The following is a 12664-nucleotide window of genomic DNA, read 5'->3' on the forward strand; positions in this document are numbered from 1 at the left end:
AAATTCCAATAGATATGAAAAAAGCAAACTTATTTTCTTTTTGTTATTGTTTTAAAAAGATGAAGGTCAATATGTCTCACTTAATTTAAATTCGAATTATTATCTAGCACTCTCAGCAACGGCCATATCACGCTGAAAACACCGGTTCTCGTCCGATCACCGAAATTAAGCAGCGTCGAGCGCAGTCAGTACTTGGGAGGAAGACCACTTAGGAACACTGCGTGCCGTTGGTTTTTCACTTTTTTTCCACTTTTAAATTCCAATAGATATGAAAAAAGCAAACATATCTTCTTTTTGTTATTGTTTTATAAAGACGAAGGTTAATTAAATTCAAATTATTAAATAGCATTCTCGGCAACGGCCATATCACGCTGAAAACACCGATTCTCGTCCGATCACCGAAGTTAAGCAGCGTCGAGCGCAGTCAGTACTTGGGAGGCAGACCACTTGGGAACACTGCGTGCCGTTGGCTTTTTCACTTTTTTTCCTGTTTTAAATTCCAACAGATATGAAAAAAGCAAACTTATTTTCTTTTTGTTATTGTTTTAAAAAGATGAAGGTTAATTTGTCTCACTTAATTTAAATTCGAATTATTAACTAACACTCTCGGCAACGGCCATATCACGTTGAAAACACCGGTTCTAGTCCTATCACCAAAGTTAAGCAGCGTCGAGCGCAGTCAGTAATTGGAAACTCTGTTTGCCGTTGGCTTTTTCACTTTTGTTTCCTCTTTTAAATTCCACCAGATATAAAAAAGCAAACATATCTTTTTTTATATTTTTATAAAGATGAAGGTTAATTAAATTCAAATTATTAAGTAGCACTCTCGGCAACGGCCATATCATGCTGAATACACCGGTTCTCGTCCGATCACCGAAGTTAAGCAGCGTCGAGCGCAGTCAGTACTTGGGAGGGAGACCACTTAGGAACACTACGTGCCGTAGGCTTTTTCACTTTTTTTTCACTTTTAAATTCCAATAGATATGAAAAAAGCAAACTTATTTTCTTTTTGTTATTGTTTTAAAAAGATGAAGGTCAATTTGTCTCACTTAATTTAAATTCGAATTACTATCTAGCACTCTCAGCAACGGCCATATCACGCTGAAAACACCGGTTCTCGTCCGATCACCGAAGTTAAGCAGCGTCGAGCGCGGTCAGTACTTGGGAACACTGCGTGCCGTTGGCTTTTTCCTTTTTGTTTCCTCTTTTAAATTCCACCAGATATGAAAAAACCAAACATAATTTTCTTTTTGTTATTGTTTTAAAAAGATGAAGGTCAATATGTCTCACTTAATTTAAATTCAAATTATTAAATAGCACTCTCGGCAACGGCCATATCACGCTGAAAAAAACGCTTCTCCTCCGATCACCGAAGTTAAGCAGCGTCTAGCGCAGTCAGTACTTGGGAGGGAGACCACTCAGGAACCCTGCGTGCCGTTGGCTTCTTCACTTTTTTTTCCTCTTTTAAATTCCAATAGATATGAAAAAAGCAAACTTATTTTCTTTTTGTTATTGTTTTAAAAAGATGAAGGTCAATTTGTCTCACTTAATTTAAATTCGAATTACTATCTAGCACTCTCAGCAACGGCCATATCACGCTGAAAACACCGGTTCTCGACCGATCACCGAAGTTAAGCAGCGTCGAGCGCGGTCAGTACTTGGGAACACTGCGTGCCGTTGGCTTTTTCCTTTTTGTTTCCTCTTTTAAATTCCACCAGATATGAAAAAACCAAACATAACTTTCTTTTTGTTATTGTTTTAAAAAGATGAAGGTCAATATGTCTCACTTAATTTAAATTCAAATTATTAAATAGCACTCTCGGCAACGGCCATATCACGCTGAAAACACCGGTTCTCGTCCGATCACCGAAGTTAAGCAGCGTCGAGCGCAGTCAGTACTTGGGAGGCAGACCACTTAGGAACACTGCGTGCCGTTGGCTTTTTCACTTTTTTTTCCTGTTTTAAATTCCAACAGATATGAAAAAAGCAAACTTATTTTCTTTTTGTTATTGTTTTAAAAAGATGAAGGTTAATTTGTCTCACTTAATTTAAATTCGAATTATTAACTAACACTCTCGGCAACGGCCATATCACGTTGAAAACACCGGTTCTAGTCCTATCACCGAAGTTAAGCAGCGTCGAGCGCAGTCAGTAATTGGAAACTCTGCGTGCCGTTGGCTTTTTCACTTTTGTTTCCTCTTTTAAATTCCACCAGATATAAAAAAGCAAACATATCTTTTTTTATATTTTTATAAAGATGAAGGTTAATTAAATTCAAATTATTAAGTAGCACTCTCGGCAACGGCCATATCATGCTGAATACACCGGTTCTCGTCCGATCACCGAAGTTAAGCAGCGTCGAGCGCAGTCAGTACTTGGGAGGGAGACCACTTAGGAACACTACGTGCCGTAGGCTTTTTCACTTTTTTTTCACTTTTAAATTCCAATAGATATGAAAAAAGCAAACTTATTTTCTTTTTGTTATTGTTTTAAAAAGATGAAGGTCAATTTGTCTCACTTAATTTAAATTCGAATTACTATCTAGCACTCTCAGCAACGGCCATATCACGCTGAAAACACCGGTTCTCGTCCGATCACCGCAGTTAAGCAGCGTCGAGCGCGGTCAGTACTTGGGAACACTGCGTGCCGTTGGCTTTTTCCTTTTTGTTTCCTCTTTTAAATTCCACCAGATATGAAAAAACCAAACATAATTTTCTTTTTGTTATTGTTTTAAAAAGATGAAGGTCAATATGTCTCACTTAATTTAAATTCAAATTATTAAATAGCACTCTCGGCAACGGCCATATCACGCTGAAAAAAACGCTTCTCCTCCGATCACCGAAGTTAAGCAGCGTCTAGCGCAGTCAGTACTTGGGAGGGAGACCACTCAGGAACCCTGCGTGCCGTTGGCTTCTTCACTTTTTTTTCCTCTTTTAAATTCCAATAGATATGAAAAAAGCAAACTTATTTTCTTTTTGTTATTGTTTTAAAAAGATGAAGGTCAATTTGTCTCACTTAATTTAAATTCGAATTACTATCTAGCACTCTCAGCAACGGCCATATCACGCTGAAAACACCGGTTCTCGACCGATCACCGAAGTTAAGCAGCGTCGAGCGCGGTCAGTACTTGGGAACACTGCGTGCCGTTGGCTTTTTCCTTTTTGTTTCCTCTTTTAAATTCCACCAGATATGAAAAAACCAAACATAATTTTCTTTTTGTTATTGTTTTAAAAAGATGAAGGTCAATATGTCTCACTTAATTTAAATTCAAATTATTAAATAGCACTCTCGGCAACGGCCATATCACGCTGAAAACACCGGTTCTCGTCCAATCACCGAAGTTAAGCAGCGTCGAGCGCAGTCAGTACTTGGGAGGCAGACCACTTAGGAACACTGCGTGCCGTTGGCTTTTTCACTTTTTTTTCCTGTTTTAAATTCCAACAGATATGAAAAAAGCAAACTTATTTTCTTTTTGTTATTGTTTTAAAAAGATGAAGGTTAATTTGTCTCACTTAATTTAAATTCGAATTATTAACTAACACTCTCGGCAACGGCCATATCACGTTGAAAACACCGGTTCTAGTCCTATCACCGAAGTTAAGCAGCGTCGAGCGCAGTCAGTAATTGGAAACTCTGCGTGCCGTTGGCTTTTTCACTTTTGTTTCCTCTTTTAAATTCCACCAGATATAAAAAAGCAAACATATCTTCTTTTTTTTATATTTTTATAAAGATGAAGGTTAATTAAATTCAAATTATTAAGTAGCACTCTCGGCAACGGCCATATCATGCTGAATACACCGGTTCTCGTACGATCACCGAAGTTAAGCAGCGTCGAGCGCAGTCAGTACTTGGTAGGTAGACCACTTAGGAACACTACGTGCCGTAGGCTTTTTCACTTTTTTTTCACTTTTAAATTCCAATAGATATGAAAAAAGCAAACTTATTTTCTTTTTGTTATTGTTTGAAAAGATGAAGGTTAATTTGTCTCACTTAATTTAAATTCGAATTATTAACTAGCACTCTCGGCAACGGCCATATCACGCTGAAAAAAACGCTTCTCCTCCGATCACCGAAGTTAAGCAGCGTCTAGCGCGGTCAGTACTTGGGAGGGAGACCACTCGGGAACCCTGCGTGCCGTTGGCTTCTTCACTTTTTTTTCCTCTTTTAAATTCCAATAGATATGAAAAAAGCAAACTTATATTCTTTTTGTTATTGTTTTAAAAAGATGAAGGTCAATTTGTCTCACTTAATTTAAATTCGAATTATTATCTAGCACTCTCAGCAACGGCCATATCACGCTGAAAACACCGGTTCTCGTCCGATCACCGAAGTTAAGCAGCGTCGAGCGCGGTCAGTACTTGGGAACACTGCGTGCCGTTGGCTTTTTCCTTTTTGTTTCCTCTTTTAAATTCCACCAGATATGAAAAAACCAAACATAATTTTCTTTTTGTTATTGTTTTAAAAAGATGATGTTTAATTTGTCTCACTTAATTTAAATTCGAATTATTAACTAGCACTCTCGGCAACGGCCATATCACGCTGAAAACACCGGTTCTAATCCTATCACCGAAGTTAAGCAGCGTCGAGCGCAGTCAGTACGTGGGAGGGAGACCACTTAAGAATACTGCGTGCCGTTGGTTTTTCACTTTTTTTCCACTTTTAAATTCCAATAGATATGAAAAAAGCAAACATATCTTCTTTTTGTTATTGTCTTATAAAGATGAAGGTTAATTAAATTCAAATTATTAAATAGCACTCTCGGCAACAGCCATATCGTGCTGAAAAAAACGGTTCTCGTCCGATCACCGAAGTTAAGCAGCGTCGAGCGCAGTCAGTACTTGGGAGGGAGACCACTTAGGATCACTGCGTGCCGTGGGCTTTTTCACTTTTTTTTTCCACTTTTATATTCCAATAAATTTAAAAAAAGCAAACATATTTTCTTTTTGTTATTGTTTTAAAAAGATGAAGGTTAATTTGTCTCACTTAATTTAAATTCGAATTATTAACTAGCACTCTCGGCGACGGCCATATCACGCTGAAAACACCGGTTCTAGTCCTATCACCGAAGTTAAGCAGCGTCGAGCGCAGTCAGTACTAGGAAACTCTGCGTGCCGTTGGCTTTTTCACTTTTGTTTCCTCTTTTAAATTCCACCAGATATAAAAAAGCAACCATATCTTCTTTTTGTTATTGTTTTATAAAGATTAAGGTTAATTAAATTCAAATTATTAAATAGCACTCTCGGCAGCGGCCATATCACGCTGAAAACACCGGTTCTCGTCCGATCACCGAAGTTAAGCAGCGTCGATCGCAGTCAGTACTTGGGAGGGAGACCACTTAGGAACACTGCGTGCCGTTGGCTTTTTCACTTTTTTTCCTCTTTTAAATTCCAATAGATATGAAAAAACCAAACTTTTTTTCTTTTTGTTATTGTTTTAAAAAGATGAAGGTTAATTTGTCTCACTTAATTTAAATTCGAATTATTAACTAGCACTCTCGGCAACGGCCATATCACGCTGAAAACACCGGTTCTAATCCTATCACCGAAGTTAAGCAGCGTCGAGCGCAGTCAGTACGTGGGAGGGAGACCACTTAAGAACACTGCGTGCCGTTGGTTTTTCACTTTTTTTTCCACTTTTAAATTCCAATAGATATGAAAAAAGCAAACATATCTTCTTTTTGTTATTGTCTTATAAAGATGAAGGTTAATTAAATTCAAATTATTAAATAGCACTCTCGGCAACGGCCATATCGCGCTGAAAAAAACAGTTCTCGTCCGATCACCGAAGTTAAGCAGCGTCGAGCGCAGTCAGTACTTGGGAGGGAGACCACTTAGGAACACTGCGTGCCGTTGGCTTTTTCACTTTTTTTTCCACTTTTATATTCCAATAAATTTAAAAAAAGCAAACATATTTTCTTTTTGTTATCGTTTTAAAAAGATGAAGGTTAATTTGTCTCACTTAATTTAAATTCGAATTATTAACTAGCACTCTCGGCGACGGCCATATCACGCTGAAAACACCGGTTCTAGTCCTATAACCGAAGTTATGCAGCGTCGAGCGCAGTCAGTACTTGGAAACTCTGCGTGCCGTTGGCTTTTTCACTTTTGTTTCCTCTTTTAAATTCCACCAGATATAAAAAAGCAACCATATCTTCTTTTTGTTATTGTTTTATAAAGATTAAGGTTAATTAAATTCAAATTATTAAATAGCACTCTCGGCAGCGGCCATATCACGCTGAAAACACCGGTTCTTGTCCGATCACCGAAGTTAAGCAGCGTCGATCGCAGTCAGTACTTGGGAGGGAGACCACTTAGGAACACTGCGTGCCGTTGGCTTTTTCACTTTTTTTCCTCTTTTAAATTCCAATAGATATGAAAAAACCAAACTTTTTTTCTTTGTGATATTGTTTTAAAAAGATGAAGGTTAATTTGTCTCACTTAATTTAAATTCGAATTATTAACTAGCACTCTCGGCAACGGCCATATCACGCTGAAAACACCGGTTCTAATCCTATCACCGAAGTTAAGCAGCGTCGAGCGCAGTCAGTACGTGGGAGGGAGACCACTTAAGAACACTGCGTGCCGTTGGTTTTTCACTTTTTTTTCCACTTTTAAATTCCAATAGGTATGAAAAAAGCAAACATATCTTCTTTTTGTTATTGTCTTATAAAGATGAAGGTTAATTAAATTCAAATTATTAAATAGCACTCTCGGCAACGGCCATATCGCGCTGAAAAAAACGGTTCTCGTCCGATCACCGAAGTTAAGCAGCGTCGAGCGCAGTCAGTACTTGGGAGGGAGACCACTTAGGAACACTGCGTGCCGTTGGCTTTTTCACTTTTTTTTCCACTTTTATATTCCAATAAATTTAAAAAAAGCAAACATATTTTCTTTTTGTTATCGTTTTAAAAAGATGAAGGTTAATTTGTCTCACTTAATTTAAATTCGAATTATTAACTAGCACTCTCGGCGACGGCCATATCACGCTGAAAACACCGGTTCTAGTCCTATAACCGAAGTTAAGCAGCGTCGAGCGCAGTCAGTACTTGGAAACTCTGCGTGCCGTTGGCTTTTTCACTTTTGTTTCCTCTTTTAAATTCCACCAGATATAAAAAAGCAACCATATCTTCTTTTTGTTATTGTTTTATAAAGATTAAGGTTAATTAAATTCAAATTATTAAATAGCACTCTCGGCAGCGGCCATATCACGCTGAAAACACCGGTTCTTGTCCGATCACCGAAGTTAAGCAGCGTCGATCGCAGTCAGTACTTGGGAGGGAGACCACTTAGGAACACTGCGTGCCGTTGGCTTTTTCACTTTTTTTCCTCTTTTAAATTCCAATAGTTATGAAAAAACCAAACTTTTTTTCTTTTTGTTATTGTTTTAAAAAGATGAAGGTTAATTTGTCTCACTTAATTTAAATTCGAATTATTAACTAGCACTCTCGGCAACGGCCATATCACGCTGAAAACACCGGTTCTAATCCTATCACCGAAGTTAAGCAGCGTCGAGCGCAGTCAGTACGTGGGAGGGAGACCACTTAAGAACACTGCGTGCCGTTGGTTTTTCACTTTTTTTTCCACTTTTAAATTCCAATAGATATGAAAAAAGCAAACATATCTTCTTTTTGTTATTGTCTTATAAAGATGAAGGTTAATTAAATTCAAATTATTAAATAGCACTCTCGGCAACGGCCATATCGCGCTGAAAAAAACAGTTCTCGTCCGATCACCGAAGTTAAGCAGCGTCGAGCGCAGTCAGTACTTGGGAGGGAGACCACTTAGGAACACTGCGTGCCGTTGGCTTTTTCACTTTTTTTTCCACTTTTATATTCCAATAAATTTAAAAAAAGCAAACATATTTTCTTTTTGTTATCGTTTTAAAAAGATGAAGGTTAATTTGTCTCACTTAATTTAAATTCGAATTATTAACTAGCACTCTCGGCGACGGCCATATCACGCTGAAAACACCGGTTCTAGTCCTATAACCGAAGTTATGCAGCGTCGAGCGCAGTCAGTACTTGGAAACTCTGCGTGCCGTTGGCTTTTTCACTTTTGTTTCCTCTTTTAAATTCCACCAGATATAAAAAAGCAACCATATCTTCTTTTTGTTATTGTTTTATAAAGATTAAGGTTAATTAAATTCAAATTATTAAATAGCACTCTCGGCAGCGGCCATATCACGCTGAAAACACCGGTTCTTGTCCGATCACCGAAGTTAAGCAGCGTCGATCGCAGTCAGTACTTGGGAGGGAGACCACTTAGGAACACTGCGTGCCGTTGGCTTTTTCACTTTTTTTCCTCTTTTAAATTCCAATAGATATGAAAAAACCAAACTTTTTTTCTTTGTGATATTGTTTTAAAAAGATGAAGGTTAATTTGTCTCACTTAATTTAAATTCGAATTATTAACTAGCACTCTCGGCAACGGCCATATCACGCTGAAAACACCGGTTCTAATCCTATCACCGAAGTTAAGCAGCGTCGAGCGCAGTCAGTACGTGGGAGGGAGACCACTTAAGAACACTGCGTGCCGTTGGTTTTTCACTTTTTTTTCCACTTTTAAATTCCAATAGGTATGAAAAAAGCAAACATATCTTCTTTTTGTTATTGTCTTATAAAGATGAAGGTTAATTAAATTCAAATTATTAAATAGCACTCTCGGCAACGGCCATATCGCGCTGAAAAAAACGGTTCTCGTCCGATCACCGAAGTTAAGCAGCGTCGAGCGCAGTCAGTACTTGGGAGGGAGACCACTTAGGAACACTGCGTGCCGTTGGCTTTTTCACTTTTTTTTCCACTTTTATATTCCAATAAATTTAAAAAAAGCAAACATATTTTCTTTTTGTTATCGTTTTAAAAAGATGAAGGTTAATTTGTCTCACTTAATTTAAATTCGAATTATTAACTAGCACTCTCGGCGACGGCCATATCACGCTGAAAACACCGGTTCTAGTCCTATAACCGAAGTTAAGCAGCGTCGAGCGCAGTCAGTACTTGGAAACTCTGCGTGCCGTTGGCTTTTTCACTTTTGTTTCCTCTTTTAAATTCCACCAGATATAAAAAAGCAACCATATCTTCTTTTTGTTATTGTTTTATAAAGATTAAGGTTAATTAAATTCAAATTATTAAATAGCACTCTCGGCAGCGGCCATATCAAGCTGAAAACACCGGTTCTTGTCCGATCACCGAAGTTAAGCAGCGTCGATCGCAGTCAGTACTTGGGAGGGAGACCACTTAGGAACACTGCGTGCCGTTGGCTTTTTCACTTTTTTTCCTCTTTTAAATTCCAATAGATATGAAAAAACCAAACTTTTTTTCTTTGTGATATTGTTTTAAAAAGATGAAGGTTAATTTGTCTCACTTAATTTAAATTCGAATTATTAACTAGCACTCTCGGCAACGGCCATATCACGCTGAAAACACCGGTTCTAATCCTATCACCGAAGTTAAGCAGCGTCGAGCGCAGTCAGTACGTGGGAGGGAGACCACTTAAGAACACTGCGTGCCGTTGGTTTTTCTCTTTTTTTTCCACTTTTAAATTCCAATAGGTATGAAAAAAGCAAACATATCTTCTTTTTGTTATTGTCTTATAAAGATGAAGGTTAATTAAATTCAAATTATTAAATAGCACTCTCGGCAACGGCCATATCGCGCTGAAAAAAACGGTTCTCGTCCGATCACCGAAGTTAAGCAGCGTCGAGCGCAGTCAGTACTTGGGAGGGAGACCACTTAGGAACACTGCGTGCCGTTGGCTTTTTCACTTTTTTTTCCACTTTTATATTCCAATAAATTTAAAAAAAGCAAACATATTTTCTTTTTGTTATCGTTTTAAAAAGATGAAGGTTAATTTGTCTCACTTAATTTAAATTCGAATTATTAACTAGCACTCTCGGCGACGGCCATATCACGCTGAAAACACCGGTTCTAGTCCTATAACCGAAGTTAAGCAGCGTCGAGCGCAGTCAGTACTTGGAAACTCTGCGTGCCGTTGGCTTTTTCACTTTTGTTTCCTCTTTTAAATTCCACCAGATATAAAAAAGCAACCATATCTTCTTTTTGTTATTGTTTTATAAAGATTAAGGTTAATTAAATTCAAATTATTAAATAGCACTCTCGGCAGCGGCCATATCACGCTGAAAACACCGGTTCTTGTCCGATCACCGAAGTTAAGCAGCGTCGATCGCAGTCAGTACTTGGGAGGGAGACCACTTAGGAACACTGCGTGCCGTTGGCTTTTTCACTTTTTTTCCTCTTTTAAATTCCAATAGATATGAAAAAACCAAACTTTTTTTCTTTGTGATATTGTTTTAAAAAGATGAAGGTTAATTTGTCTCACTTAATTTAAATTCGAATTATTAACTAGCACTCTCGGCAACGGCCATATCACGCTGAAAACACCGGTTCTAATCCTATCACCGAAGTTAAGCAGCGTCGAGCGCAGTCAGTACGTGGGAGGGAGACCACTTAAGAACACTGCGTGCCGTTGGTTTTTCACTTTTTTTTCCACTTTTAAATTCCAATAGGTATGAAAAAAGCAAACATATCTTCTTTTTGTTATTGTCTTATAAAGATGAAGGTTAATTAAATTCAAATTATTAAATAGCACTCTCGGCAACGGCCATATCGCGCTGAAAAAAACGGTTCTCGTCCGATCACCGAAGTTAAGCAGCGTCGAGCGCAGTCAGTACTTGGGAGGGAGACCGCTTAGGAACACTGCGTGCCGTTGGCTTTTTCACTTTTTTTTCCACTTTTATATTCCAATAAATTTAAAAAAAGCAAACATATTTTCTTTTTGTTATCGTTTTAAAAAGATGAAGGTTAATTTGTCTCACTTAATTTAAATTCGAATTATTAACTAGCACTCTCGGCGACGGCCATATCACGCTGAAAACACCGGTTCTAGTCCTATAACCGAAGTTAAGCAGCGTCGAGCGCAGTCAGTACTTGGAAACTCTGCGTGCCGTTGGCTTTTTCACTTTTGTTTCCTCTTTTAAATTCCACCAGATATAAAAAAGCAACCATATCTTCTTTTTGTTATTGTTTTATAAAGATTAAGGTTAATTAAATTCAAATTATTAAATAGCACTCTCGGCAGCGGCCATATCACGCTGAAAACACCGGTTCTTGTCCGATCACCGAAGTTAAGCAGCGTCGATCGCAGTCAGTACTTGGGAGGGAGACCACTTAGGAACACTGCGTGCCGTTGGCTTTTTCACTTTTTTTCCTCTTTTAAATTCCAATAGATATGAAAAAACCAAACTTTTTTTCTTTGTGATATTGTTTTAAAAAGATGAAGGTTAATTTGTCTCACTTAATTTAAATTCGAATTATTAACTAGCACTCTCGGCAACGGCCATATCACGCTGAAAACACCGGTTCTAATCCTATCACCGAAGTTAAGCAGCGTCGAGCGCAGTCAGTACGTGGGAGGGAGACCACTTAAGAACACTGCGTGCCGTTGGTTTTTCACTTTTTTTTCCACTTTTAAATTAAAATAGGTATGAAAAAAGCAAACATATCTTCTTTTTGTTATTGTCTTATAAAGATGAAGGTTAATTAAATTCAAATTATTAAATAGCACTCTCGGCAACGGCCATATCGCGCTGAAAAAAACGGTTCTCGTCCGATCACCGAAGTTAAGCAGCGTCGAGCGCAGTCAGTACTTGGGAGGGAGACCGCTTAGGAACACTGCGTGCCGTTGGCTTTTTCACTTTTTTTTCCACTTTTATATTCCAATAAATTTAAAAAAAGCAAACATATTTTCTTTTTGTTATCGTTTTAAAAAGATGAAGGTTAATTTGTCTCACTTAATTTAAATTCGAATTATTAACTAGCACTCTCGGCGACGGCCATATCACGCTGAAAACACCGGTTCTAGTCCTATAACCGAAGTTAAGCAGCGTCGAGCGCAGTCAGTACTTGGAAACTCTGCGTGCCGTTGGCTTTTTCACTTTTGTTTCCTCTTTTAAATTCCACCAGATATAAAAAAGCAACCATATCTTCTTTTTGTTATTGTTTTATAAAGATTAAGGTTAATTAAATTCAAATTATTAAATAGCACTCTCGGCAGCGGCCATATCACGCTGAAAACACCGGTTCTTGTCCGATCACCGAAGATAAGCAGCGTCGAGCGCAGTCCGTACTTGGTAGGGAGACCACTTAGGAACACTGCGTGCCGTTGGTTTTTCACTTTTTTTCCACTTTTAAATTCCAATAGATATGAAAAAAGCAAACATATCTTCTTTTTGTTATTGTCTTATAAAGATGAAGGTTAATTAAATTCAAATTATTAACGGCCATATCGCGCTGAAAAAAACGGTTCTCGTCCGATCACCGAAGTTAAGCAGCGTCGAGCGCAGTCAGTACTTGGGATCACTGCGTGCCTTTGGCTTTTTCCTTTTTGTTTCCTCTTTTAAATTCCACCAGATATGAAAAAAGCAAACATATCATCTTTTTGATAATGTTTGCTTTTTTGAAATTTATAGGAATATAAAAGTGGAAAAAAAAGTGAAAAAGCCAACGGCACGCAGTGTTCCTAAGTGGTCTCCCTCCCAAGTACTGACTGCGCTCGACGCTGCTTAACTTCGGTGATCGGACGTGAACCGGTGTTTTCAGCGTGATATGGCCGTTGCCCAGAGTTCTATTTAATAATTTGAATTTAAT

The 12664-nt window shown here is 38.1% G+C and overlaps 4 non-coding genes and 36 pseudogenes across 4 annotated transcripts; 39 read left to right on the forward strand and 1 right to left on the reverse strand.

Annotated features, from left to right (window-relative positions):
* Window positions 1–114: 114 nt before the first annotated feature.
* LOC149659394 (5S ribosomal RNA) lies at window positions 115–233 on the forward strand (annotated as a pseudogene).
* A 120-nt stretch (window positions 234–353) lies between these two features.
* On the forward strand, window positions 354–472 carry LOC149659395 (5S ribosomal RNA; annotated as a pseudogene).
* A 356-nt stretch (window positions 473–828) lies between these two features.
* LOC149659396 (5S ribosomal RNA) lies at window positions 829–947 on the forward strand. Its single transcript, XR_016369718.1, has one exon. It is a non-coding gene; the product is annotated as a 5S ribosomal RNA (ribosomal RNA).
* A 136-nt stretch (window positions 948–1083) lies between these two features.
* Window positions 1084–1186, forward strand: LOC149659397 (5S ribosomal RNA; annotated as a pseudogene).
* Window positions 1187–1324: 138 nt separating this feature from the next.
* On the forward strand, window positions 1325–1443 carry LOC149659398 (5S ribosomal RNA; annotated as a pseudogene).
* Window positions 1444–1580: 137 nt separating this feature from the next.
* On the forward strand, window positions 1581–1683 carry LOC149659399 (5S ribosomal RNA; annotated as a pseudogene).
* Window positions 1684–1821: 138 nt separating this feature from the next.
* On the forward strand, window positions 1822–1940 carry LOC149659400 (5S ribosomal RNA). Its single transcript, XR_016369658.1, has one exon. It is a non-coding gene; the product is annotated as a 5S ribosomal RNA (ribosomal RNA).
* A 357-nt stretch (window positions 1941–2297) lies between these two features.
* LOC149659401 (5S ribosomal RNA) lies at window positions 2298–2416 on the forward strand. The gene has a single exon (XR_016369719.1). It is a non-coding gene; the product is annotated as a 5S ribosomal RNA (ribosomal RNA).
* A 136-nt stretch (window positions 2417–2552) lies between these two features.
* Window positions 2553–2655, forward strand: LOC149659402 (5S ribosomal RNA; annotated as a pseudogene).
* A 138-nt stretch (window positions 2656–2793) lies between these two features.
* Window positions 2794–2912, forward strand: LOC149659403 (5S ribosomal RNA; annotated as a pseudogene).
* A 137-nt stretch (window positions 2913–3049) lies between these two features.
* Window positions 3050–3152, forward strand: LOC149659404 (5S ribosomal RNA; annotated as a pseudogene).
* Window positions 3153–3290: 138 nt separating this feature from the next.
* On the forward strand, window positions 3291–3409 carry LOC149659405 (5S ribosomal RNA; annotated as a pseudogene).
* A 361-nt stretch (window positions 3410–3770) lies between these two features.
* Window positions 3771–3889, forward strand: LOC149659406 (5S ribosomal RNA; annotated as a pseudogene).
* Window positions 3890–4024: 135 nt separating this feature from the next.
* On the forward strand, window positions 4025–4143 carry LOC149659407 (5S ribosomal RNA; annotated as a pseudogene).
* Window positions 4144–4280: 137 nt separating this feature from the next.
* Window positions 4281–4383, forward strand: LOC149659408 (5S ribosomal RNA; annotated as a pseudogene).
* A 138-nt stretch (window positions 4384–4521) lies between these two features.
* Window positions 4522–4640, forward strand: LOC149659409 (5S ribosomal RNA; annotated as a pseudogene).
* A 120-nt stretch (window positions 4641–4760) lies between these two features.
* On the forward strand, window positions 4761–4879 carry LOC149659410 (5S ribosomal RNA; annotated as a pseudogene).
* A 362-nt stretch (window positions 4880–5241) lies between these two features.
* On the forward strand, window positions 5242–5360 carry LOC149659411 (5S ribosomal RNA; annotated as a pseudogene).
* Window positions 5361–5496: 136 nt separating this feature from the next.
* LOC149659412 (5S ribosomal RNA) lies at window positions 5497–5615 on the forward strand (annotated as a pseudogene).
* A 121-nt stretch (window positions 5616–5736) lies between these two features.
* Window positions 5737–5855, forward strand: LOC149659413 (5S ribosomal RNA; annotated as a pseudogene).
* Window positions 5856–6216: 361 nt separating this feature from the next.
* Window positions 6217–6335, forward strand: LOC149659414 (5S ribosomal RNA; annotated as a pseudogene).
* A 136-nt stretch (window positions 6336–6471) lies between these two features.
* On the forward strand, window positions 6472–6590 carry LOC149659415 (5S ribosomal RNA; annotated as a pseudogene).
* Window positions 6591–6711: 121 nt separating this feature from the next.
* Window positions 6712–6830, forward strand: LOC149659416 (5S ribosomal RNA; annotated as a pseudogene).
* A 361-nt stretch (window positions 6831–7191) lies between these two features.
* Window positions 7192–7310, forward strand: LOC149659417 (5S ribosomal RNA; annotated as a pseudogene).
* A 136-nt stretch (window positions 7311–7446) lies between these two features.
* On the forward strand, window positions 7447–7565 carry LOC149659418 (5S ribosomal RNA; annotated as a pseudogene).
* A 121-nt stretch (window positions 7566–7686) lies between these two features.
* Window positions 7687–7805, forward strand: LOC149659419 (5S ribosomal RNA; annotated as a pseudogene).
* Window positions 7806–8166: 361 nt separating this feature from the next.
* Window positions 8167–8285, forward strand: LOC149659420 (5S ribosomal RNA; annotated as a pseudogene).
* Window positions 8286–8421: 136 nt separating this feature from the next.
* Window positions 8422–8540, forward strand: LOC149659421 (5S ribosomal RNA; annotated as a pseudogene).
* A 121-nt stretch (window positions 8541–8661) lies between these two features.
* LOC149659422 (5S ribosomal RNA) lies at window positions 8662–8780 on the forward strand (annotated as a pseudogene).
* Window positions 8781–9141: 361 nt separating this feature from the next.
* On the forward strand, window positions 9142–9260 carry LOC149659423 (5S ribosomal RNA; annotated as a pseudogene).
* A 136-nt stretch (window positions 9261–9396) lies between these two features.
* Window positions 9397–9515, forward strand: LOC149659424 (5S ribosomal RNA; annotated as a pseudogene).
* Window positions 9516–9636: 121 nt separating this feature from the next.
* On the forward strand, window positions 9637–9755 carry LOC149659425 (5S ribosomal RNA; annotated as a pseudogene).
* A 361-nt stretch (window positions 9756–10116) lies between these two features.
* On the forward strand, window positions 10117–10235 carry LOC149659426 (5S ribosomal RNA; annotated as a pseudogene).
* Window positions 10236–10371: 136 nt separating this feature from the next.
* On the forward strand, window positions 10372–10490 carry LOC149659427 (5S ribosomal RNA; annotated as a pseudogene).
* A 121-nt stretch (window positions 10491–10611) lies between these two features.
* Window positions 10612–10730, forward strand: LOC149659428 (5S ribosomal RNA; annotated as a pseudogene).
* A 361-nt stretch (window positions 10731–11091) lies between these two features.
* Window positions 11092–11210, forward strand: LOC149659429 (5S ribosomal RNA; annotated as a pseudogene).
* Window positions 11211–11346: 136 nt separating this feature from the next.
* On the forward strand, window positions 11347–11465 carry LOC149659430 (5S ribosomal RNA; annotated as a pseudogene).
* Window positions 11466–11586: 121 nt separating this feature from the next.
* Window positions 11587–11705, forward strand: LOC149659431 (5S ribosomal RNA; annotated as a pseudogene).
* Window positions 11706–12066: 361 nt separating this feature from the next.
* On the forward strand, window positions 12067–12185 carry LOC149659432 (5S ribosomal RNA; annotated as a pseudogene).
* Window positions 12186–12515: 330 nt separating this feature from the next.
* LOC149659433 (5S ribosomal RNA) lies at window positions 12516–12634 on the reverse strand. The gene has a single exon (XR_016369482.1). It is a non-coding gene; the product is annotated as a 5S ribosomal RNA (ribosomal RNA).
* Window positions 12635–12664: the final 30 nt, after the last annotated feature.

The sequence above is a fragment of the Phalangium opilio genome, unplaced genomic scaffold, assembly GCF_054372755.1.
Source record: "Phalangium opilio isolate 3A_F unplaced genomic scaffold, DU_Popi_V2 ptg000070l_1, whole genome shotgun sequence".
NCBI lineage: Eukaryota > Metazoa > Arthropoda > Arachnida > Opiliones > Phalangiidae > Phalangium > Phalangium opilio.